Below are 10,983 nucleotides of genomic sequence, written 5' to 3'. Positions count from 1 at the left end.
ACCCCCCCCCCCCCCCTCCATCAATAATGATAAAATCGTTGTGTCATATCATAAATCATATATTATTCACGTTTTCCTATGTGAGAAAAATTATCAGATACCTCTTACATTGAAGCATTTACATTAAATGTGAACATATCAATGTTTTATAACAACATGCTTATAACAAAAAGTGCAAGAGGATGTTTTGTCATGGCTGTATACAAATTTGATTTTTTAATGTTGATTTACATGGTTTGAAATGCTGGCTAGCACATGTACTTTTTCGTGGAATTTATTTTTCAGTTTACCTACTTCTGATCCAGTTGATGATGTATGTTTGTTACCTGTACTACAGTACTAAGTTCATTATTTACCACTTAATCTTGGGGTTTTTTTTTTTTGTTCCTAAAATTTGCTTGGTTGTCATGTATTTCAGCAATGTAGTAATGATTTTTACTAGTCACAAATGTATTGTTTGTAATAAAGAGTGGAGTTTCCCTATTTACAGTACGTTGACAAGAGTTATCTCCCTTTATGCAGTATTAACTTAGATACTGCCAACACATTGTTAGATTTCAAAATTGCATACTGGTACATGTACTAGTACCATGGTCCTGGTGAGCATTTATGTATCATATCATACATTGGGAGAGGGCTAACAGAGGTTTATTCTGATGCCCAAGCCCATTCAGAATTGAATGAAATATGTCATATTTGTTTTTAACTCTTCTGTATGGATCTATAAATGAATATATTCTGGTGATTTCTTGAACTTGACAAAAAAATGTGAAAAATTATTTATCTAACAGCATGACTGACCGGGTGTCCTTGACTGTTTGATATGTCAGTGGTGGGTGGTTCTATTTTATATAATTATTTTTAACAGATATAAAGTGTTTATGTGTTAGGTGTGACTAATGATTAAGCTTTTATTGGTATGTTTTTTTGTTTGTAATTACAAAGTTTTGTTTGTTTTGTCTGTGTATTGCAGTCATCTGTTTTCTTTTGTGGTATTTTGAGTCAGAAATGAGATTTTAAACATATTTTCTCATATGTTTTTATAACAAAATATTACAAATAAATGACAGGTAAAGAAGCATTAACATGTGTTGGTAGCTTTTGTTATACAGGTACATGAAAAGTGAAGATAACAAACAGTAATCAATATCATAAATCCCACAAAGGAGTAGGGCAAACATGGACCCCTGGGCACACCAGACTTGAGATCAGGTGACTAAGAGGAATAAGCATCCCCTTTTGACCAGTCACACCTGGCATGAGCCCTTTGTCTTGATCAGTTATCCATAGGCAAAATAAGTGTGTAGAACAGCCTGACAATTGGCATGAAACATGTCAGACAGCATTCAATCTTATTAAAATCAGATCCTAGATTGCTACATAAGTATAGTGTATAGCAGATCATAGGATCTGATTTTAATTAGATTGGAGAGCATTCAATCCAATGAGAGGTGGTATTTGCAAATAAGATCATTATAATGACCATAATTTGTGAAATGCTCATTTCAAACGAGACTTTTGAAAACCCCGCAACATCAACTTAGCTGCAATTTGAAAATTGATCATATGTAGAACATGCTCTTATTGAATCAGTTGAGAGGCATAGAAACCATATGCAGGTGATAATGGAATATTGCTGCATAAAAATAGGAAGTTGAAAATGGAGGAGCTGAAGTCATCCCGTTTGTCATAGAGTTGGGTTGTCAGTGTGCCGTTAACATCTATGTTGATTGAACTGTTCAAATAGGAAAGAGATGTGGATGACTCTGTGGTATCTTTTATTAGGTCACCTGAGTAAACTCAGGTGACCTATTACAATTGGTTTTCGTGCGTAGTGCATTAACAATTGAACATTTTTAATTTCTTAATAACTACTTGTGCAATTCTTTTCAAATTTGGTATGAAGCATCATTGGGACAAGGGGGACATAAATTGTAAATTTCAGGACCCCAGCACCCATGGGGCCCTAGGGGTGGGGCAAAAACTGCCCAAAATTGACCAATTTTCAAAAATCATCTTCTCAAGAACCACACACATGTAAGAAAAACTAAATGCATGGTGATGTAGAGCAGGAAGGCCTCTACCACACCTGTAAATTTCATGATCCCCGGGGTAGGGGTTCTGACCCCAGGGCAGGGCAAATCTTGTAAAACACTTAAATTACATCTTCTTTAATGCTATTGATACTAAATTGAAAGTAAATATATACATGTATTTAGAAAGAACAGGTAGTCCGTTACCAAAATGTAAATTTGATGATCCCAGGGATTTTGGTATCAGGGTGGGGCCAAAATGTTCAGTTATTTAGTGTGTGAACAATAGACATTTTCAACTTCTTGATGATTATCATTCCAATTCTTTTCAAATTTGGTATGAAACATCTTTGGAACAAGGGGAACATAAATTGTAAATTTCAGGATTTCTGCACCCCTGGGGCCTTAGGGACTGGGCAAAAACTGTCCCAAAAAGACCAATTTTCAAAAATCTTCTCAAGAACCATGCACACACATAAGAAAAACTAAATGCATAGTGATGTATAGCGGGAATGCCTCTACCAAACTTGTAAATTTCATGATCCCCGGGGTAGGGGTTATGACCTCAGGGCAGGGCCTAACTTGTTATATAGTGTTTATGTGTAAAACACATAAATAACATTTTCTTTAGTACTTTTGATACTAAATGGATAGAGCAGGTAGTCTTTTACCAAAATTGTAAATTTGATTTTCCCCAGAGTAAAGGTTTTGACACCAGGGTGGGGCCAAACTTAGTATATAGTATTTATGTGGAAGTTTGCTGATACTGTATAAAATCTGAATGCGCATACTTAGGAATAGCAGAAAAGGATGTACAAAAAATGGTGAATTTCACAACCCAGGGTTCAAATTAGTCATATCTTTTGATGTTTTAATGTTAATACACCTATTATTTAAAGCCTTTCATCAGTGTATGCACTTTTGAGGGCAGTGAAGCTTTTTAAAGAACGTATCTTGTTTTATACTGTTGCTGAACATTAGAATTTAGCTTAGATATTTAGAACAGGAAATTTTTTCTAGATTTCATAGCCCATGGAAGTAGTGATACTTTTTCACTAGTATTCAGGTGACCGATAAGGCCTGTGGGCCTCTTGCTTCGAGTTCACTGGTATATTTGAAATCGGCAAGATATTTTTTCTTCTCGTGTAGAAGCTTTTGAATAAATTCTGCCTCAAGAATAACTGGTTTGCTATCAAAGGAGCGCAATTCGTGCCAATGAATATTCCAACAGACTCCTGGAACACTTGATCACCAATGACAACATAGATATAGTCAATAAGGAAAAGCAGCATCTTTTTAACTTCAGACTGACCACGTGCCTTAGTGTCGTATTTCTACCTGAATGAAAAGGTGATGGTAACGAATAGTGATTAATCTCATGAAAGGCAGAAGATACAAAATAGAGAGTTGGAAAAACACGGACTCCTGGATATACCAGAGGTGGGATCAGGTGCCTAGGAGGAGTAAGCATCCCCTGTCGACTGGTCACACCCACCGTGAGCCCTATATCTTGATCAGGTAGAGTTATCAGTAGTCATAAATACATTTGAACACACACAACTATCCTGCTTTCGGCCAGTAACTAAGGAAATTTAGGCGACTATCTAAATTATTTAGAAAAATTCAAGCACAGAGCTGATGGGTTTCTGTACTGGATCCGATGGGGTGCTCCCTCCGTACCTCCTTTGCCGCGTCCTCAACACAGTCTTGAAGACCGTCTCCCCGATTTTACTGAGGGAGATCTGAGGGTCAATCGACCACAGATGAAGAATAGCAAGCTATCTTCAAGAAGCCCATCCCCCGACTATACTGTGGGCGATCGACTCTAGGAAGAGGAGATGGACCCATCCACCAACTTCTGGAGGACCTAACCAACCCCGGATCTTCAAGAAGACCCGTCCCCGTTCCCAGGGGATCCGAGGGTCGACCACCATCGTCGCCTCACCGCAACAACCCTAGTGTAGCAAGGCCCCTACTGGGCAGTCTGCACTTTAAATCTTCACCATCGTCGTCGTCCGTAGTCAAAATCAGTGTGCCAAGAACGGCCTAATAATCGGCATGAAACACGTCAGACAGCATTTGATCCAATGATAGGTTGTATTGGCAAACTAGATCGTTATAAAGACCACAGAATTTGCGAAATGCTGATTTTAAACGAAACTGTTGGAACCCCTGCACCATCAACTTGTTTGTCAGTAGCCTGCTTTGATTTAAAAAAAAAACTGACCATACGCAGAACAAGCATAACTCCTATAAGGAATACAAAATTAAGAGTTTGGCAAACATGGACCCTTGGGCATATCAAAAGTGGGATCAGGTGTCTAGGAGGAGAAAGCATCCCCTGTCGACCCCTATATCTTGATCAGGTATACGGAGTAATCCGTAGTCAAAATCAATATGTAAAGAACGGCTTAACATATGGTATGAAACACGCCAGGTAGCATTTGACCCAATGGCAGGTTGTATTGGAAACCAGACCGTTATAACGACCAAAGAATTTGCAAAATGCTGACTTTGAATGAGACTGTTGAAACCCCTGTTTATACACTGATTTTGATTACGGATTTCTTCGTTTACCTAATCAAGATATAGGGCTCACGGCGGGTGTGACTGGTCGATAGGAGATGCTTACCTCTAGGCACCTGATCCCACCTCTGGTATATCCAGTGTCCGTGTTAGCCAAATTATTAATTTGTATTCCTTATAGGAGTTATGCGATTGATCACAGTTCGTTATCTTCGACTTTTGTTAATGACACACACGAAGATATTTTAGGCTTATTAGAGATGGCATCGCAGACAAATTTCATGTCTTAAATCAGATACAGTGTATAAAAGATATTTTACCGAGTTGTGAACTTCCTTTAGAGTTAAACAGAGGACAAGCATATGACGGTGCACCAAACAATGTCAGGACACTTGACTGTAGTAGTGAAACAGATTCAAGACCAGTACCCATCAGCAGTTGGAGTTTATTGCTTTGTAAATAGGTCTTGTCATTCAGGACGTCACAAAGAAGTAGCTAGAGACTCAACGGGTCTTGTTTTTGAGGTGGAGAAACTCATTTATCTATCTCCAAAGAAATCGCATGTATTTCTCCAAAGACGTTTCAACGATATTCTGTCCTACCTCCTAAATCAAGACCGATCCTACACGATGGACTGTGTGCACGTTTGCTATTGATGCTGTGTTGAAAAATTACACAGTTCATCGAGAAACATGACTACCCGAGAAGGGTTTGTGGACAGTAAGCTTTAATGAAAGGTTTTCCATATATTGGACTCGAATTATGTTTCCTGATCATTGTTGCCTCGGAACAGTTCGATATATCAATCCAATACAAGAACACTTCCGTTCAAAATGCTTACGCAACCTCACGATACTTTGAGCGTCAAAGAAAGGAAGCTTCATTTGATATCATAGCCAATGATGAGGTCGAAAGGAGGCTCCTCTCGGAAATCGACAAACTTTTGAAAATCTATCTTGACCACCGAAACAGCTGAAAGGACATTCTTATCACTGCGTAGAATTAAGATTAAGTTTAACACAACAATGCCTAAACAACTACATGTTAACCTATGTCCACAGACGTCTCCCTAATAATGTATCAAATATTCAGATTGTAAAGAAGTTCGTTAACACGAATTCCAACCGTGAAGATTTCTTCGGAAATGATGGAAGTCTTTCAAATGCTGTGAAGTCGTGTTAAAATTATACGTCACTCAAGTTCTATTCTCTCAATTGCGCTAAATTTGTTCCTATAAAACAGTCAAATCTTCATCATATGGTATTCGTCATCTGATATCAAAGTAGTTTTGTGTCCCCCACTTTTCAAGGTGGATCTACGCCAATGTACACTTTGTCAGTCAAACCCAATCTTGTTCAAACCACGGCCATTGAAACCATAATAACGGATCGAAAGTGCACATCGGAATACAATGGGATTTGTTTTAACAAGGCAGTACAATTCGACGAAGGACAAACAGGTCCTCTATTGAAGTGACCTTCTATCATGTAGTACTAATCTTGGTCGCACTGTTCAAACGAAAACAAAACTGGAACTGCGTTTTCTTCGTAAAATCTTCGGAACTCGGCCTGCTTGTACACCCTAAAGATTAAACAAAAGCCATTAGACCGTTTTCATACATCAAACTGACAACGAAGACTCGCAATGGTGGCGGAAACGGCAAAAAATACCGTACAACAAACACTGTTATTTACGCATCCGTTCATTACGTTTTTATGTCTGTTCATCACGCGTTTATGTATTATATGTATATATGGTGAAAAACCGTTTACCTTGATTTTATTGTCATTTATTTGCAAAATAACACGGTTTGTTGTGCATATATGCCATCGGTGGCCTAGTGGTTAGGCTGTCAGACTCTCGGTTCGAGTCCTGGCCACAGCAGGGCCGACGTTGTGTCCTTGGGAAAGGCACTTTACATGAATTTCCTCATTCCACCCAAGTGTAAAAGGGTTACCTGGCTATGGACAGTGAAAGATATTGTTAGAATGTTAGTGCTCTAGCGCTTGTAACGGCAGCTTGCACTGTATGCTTCTCAGGAAGTTGAGAAAGTTCTAGATTGATATAAGGTCTGTCGGGGTACTAATGTATTGTAAAGCGCTTAGAGCAGCATACGCTGGAAAAGCGGTATATAAAAACCAATCATTATATAAAGTCATTTGCTCTGCATTAAGTGGTTTGTTTTGTTTTTATGTGTATTGTTCGTTTTACAAAGGTAACTGTTCTTTTTGCAAATAACTCTGCTCGTTACAATTGCATGTACCAGATTTATGTATATTTGTTTTTGCAAAAAGTCCGTTGATTAAGCATTTGATGTCAATCATGAAGTTTTTATGGTCATTGAAATTACATTAAGAGTTTATTTCCTCTTATATGGTATTTTTTCCCTTTCCACTGCCCATACTCTTAGTAATCTTCTTAAAACATTTGAAGAAAAACTCACGTATATAAACGATAGATAGACTGGCGAACATGATCAATATCGGGCATTGCGGGGCATAAAATCACGGACTCCTAACCAAGTAACAGTCATCACCACTGACGTTTAATATTGTGAGGACGTTAGGTCTTTGGCATTTGAGCACAACCGCGCAGGATGCTGAAACTGAATACTTATTTTATTGGTCCAAATATATATAAATCCAATAAAAAAGAATATAAAATATTGTTTGATCAAAAAGCTCTAAATCTGCACGATTTTATCGTTTCTGTTTCATCTAAAGTATTGCCAATATGTACATACCCCTAGATGCAGATTTCAATTTTGTAAATTTACAAGTAGAAGACACGTGGAACGAATTCAAAATTCAAATGTTGTAAATTCAATGATGTGGTTAACATATTTTTCCAAACAAAATACCGATTATCTAAATAGTCTACATCAATATAACCGAAAATCATAAAGAAACTTTAGTTGTTGTCAATAATTCAAATATTTGATATAATCCCCACTTTAAAGTTTTCTACCACCGAAAGAAAATTTCATGAATGTTCATAAGATTAAACGCATGTCGTGTTTACTTGAAATCTGAGATGAAATATATGTAAGTCCCTTAAAATAATAAGCAGATATTTTGCCAAGGGTGTGTTTTCCTCATAACTGTGGTCTTTTAAAATTATAAACTAAAGGTTCACTTAAAAGAATGTCGGGGAACATATTTCAAATAAATAATGGTGGTAACCAACTCCTTTACAACCATTTTAACTTTGTTGGCTGACCTGTTTTTATTCCTATGAAGCAGAATTTATTCAAAAACTTCTACGTGAGAAGAAAGGGTCTCATGACAATCACAGGTCTTTCGGATATGACCTTAAAAAACGGAGGTCCCGTCTCGCGGCAAGCATTGGCACGCTAAAGAACCCTCACTATTACAGCCCTAATCGCTAAGCATAGATATAAATTTGTGGTACTTCACCTACAGCTGGTGACGTCTCAATATAAGTGAAAAATTCTCGACGAGACGTAGAACAATCAATCAAATAATTTCATGTGCGCATCTACTGAATTTAATGCGGTAACAATTGATTTGATGTATGCATCAATCGAATTATTGTTGACAATAATTGAATTGATGTGCGTATCAATTGAAAAAATGCGCGCAATAATTGAATTGTTGCGCACATCAAATAAATTGAAGAAAGATATATTCCATTGCCCATTACGTGAGATTGTATTGATTACTTGGTATTTCTACCAGGTTCAATATTTTATTGTCAATTTAATTTAAATGATAATTTCACGTTTATACTAGCATTATAAAGCGGCATTCTCTTAGACAGTCAACAAGATACAATGAACAGCTACGGCTGATTTCTGTCACGTGATTGGTTCGTTTACCATTGTGATCTCGTTATATAATCCTATAATTGGGGCTAAAAATTAGTAGTGAACATTTTTTATCCTCCAGAGAATTGCCATGGACTGTAACTATTTCAATTTACACACAATTTCCTCTTATAATTCATAATACAAAAACCTCTATTCTAAAAGCTTAATTTGCGACATATGAATTACTTGTGTGGTTCCGCTAGATGTTGAAGTACAGGGTCATGTTTTACTCTCAGAATACACGTCTGTATCGACATTCAGACAATTTCTAATGAAATGTTCTTATTCGTCATGAGAATGTTGACGTTGTAACAATGTATATGTTACAGTAAATCGATGGGTGAAATAAGGATAACGTGTTGTGTGCCCACTCTCACCACCACAAGCGAACATCTGATCACTAATTTCCTATGACATGACAAGTTTCATGTATTTCTCTGAAATATTAAATGGCCAAATATACGGATGTTCGCTTACGTACTTTGTTCTACCAGTCCTTCAGAACTGAGTTTTTCTCGGTTAAGGTAGTACTCTACATCGTCATAATGGCTGACTTCCTTTAAAAACATGGATGAAAAAATCGATATCAGCAATATTTGTCTTTTCATTTTCCATTAAAATACCTAGCCGAGTAGCTCAGTAGGTTAGAATACTGACTGCTGAACTGTAGTTTTAAATTTTTTTCAGATTACCTTCTACTAAAACTGTATTTTTTGACAAAATAAAGTAAATTTGAAAATTTTCAACTTCAAAATATTGTTGTACATATCCTCCAATTTTTATCTACATCAAATTTCTCTGGTGTAGCATACCTCCTTAATACGATGCTTCAACTACCCCTGAAGTACAATATCCATATAGCCCGATAACACTAATTGTTTTATTATTTGAATGAATAATTTAAAACATCGACACAAAACAATACCTGTTTGGATATCTTGGTATACAGCTAGAGTGTAAGACCTAATCCAAAGTAATTACTGTTTACGGACGTGAATGTTTGCGTATCATATAATTGAATAATCATTAAAAAAATTGTTACTCCAGTTCGGGACGAAAGTCAAAAGTGAGTAATTCTCCTTGAGTGACCAAATAATGATAATCAATCATACATTTTGAAATTCCCAGTGTTTAAAAAATGGAATGTGATATTCACCTGGAAGGCATAACATTCTATTTTTCTTAAGTTCTTGGATCTTGAGAGCAGTCAATCGGAAAGCACAGAATTATTCTATTATATAATAAACTCCAATATTTATTCTTGAAAATTAGCATGTAGGGAATATGAGTTTAGATGTAAGCCTTAATTAATTACAGTGTATATGCTACCCAATTTTTAGGATCTGCGGGATGCACAACCTTGAATTAAATGTTTAATCTTTGCATTGATATCAGCGCACGTAGTACGGTGGCTGGTATAGGACACGTTCCCATGAAGAAAAAAAATTGTTCCAACGACATAAAATTCGTTCCCTCGAAATAATAATCGTTCACACGAAAACAAATTCGTTCCTTTGACATAAAATTTGTTCTCACGATTTAAAAAATTTTTTTTTTAGAGCAGGCTATATGTTTGGATTAACTTCCATTACCTGTGGTAAATGAATAAACAAAAACTCATTATCGATTTCATACCGCTGTTCTAAGCTTATTTAACACACGGTATGTCTTGCAATTATGCAATCTACAATAAAAGTAACTTTAGTTCATATATTACATATATATATGTGTGACTGTTCTTTCACTGCAGAGTGCGATGAACTTCTCTTGCCATTTGGGAACATTAACACAATAGGCCGTCCATGCACTTTCCTCATTTTAGACAATCGAGAGCTTAAAAATTAAATTGAAGATTCAATTTGTCATAGAGAAAACTGTTAGAAACAAGAGAAAAAAACCTATTTTATTTCTTTTAAAATTCTTTCATGCATGCACACAAAATATTTGTATATTGGGACTGCACCTGGTGAACTTGAACTAAAGCCTCTGCATTGTTAGCAAGAGAAAAAAGCAATGGATTTTAGAACAGAGAAAAAACACGGAACATTGGTTACTCTCCTATAAGAACACACAGGTAGGTGGTCACAAACTGAATGCAGAGGATTATTTTACCGATATATAGGTGCTATGTCTTATGATGCTTCAAAGGTTAATTATAAATAATGAAGCAAAATAGAGTTCCGGTTTTGATTTTTATTTGGACTAGTGATTAAATGTTATGGACTTGAAGAATTTCACAAGCTTCTTAGCCCTTTGACAAGTGAATATTGAGAGAATCTTAATTATTTCATGGGAACGAAATTAATTTCTTCAAAACGAATTCCATTTCGAGGGATCGGCTTTGATTTCGTGGGAACGAATTTTATTTCGCGGGAACGAATTTTGAAAAAAAATATTTCTTCCACTTGTCCTAAACCAAGCACCGTAATGATCTGGAAAAGTTACATCATAGCTTTTACGCGATAAAAGTATGAATTTAATGAATTACTCCAACCACAGGCCCAGTAAATAAATTGTAAAATTAAGATTCAGTTAACAACATATCCTCTACAGTCCATCTGTTTGATGTGTCACAAAAAAAGCACAAACGTAATC

This window comes from Ostrea edulis, chromosome 4 (assembly GCF_947568905.1).
Source record: "Ostrea edulis chromosome 4, xbOstEdul1.1, whole genome shotgun sequence".
Classification (NCBI taxonomy): Eukaryota; Metazoa; Mollusca; class Bivalvia; order Ostreida; family Ostreidae; genus Ostrea; species Ostrea edulis.
Note: the sequence above shows the minus strand (reverse complement) of the source record.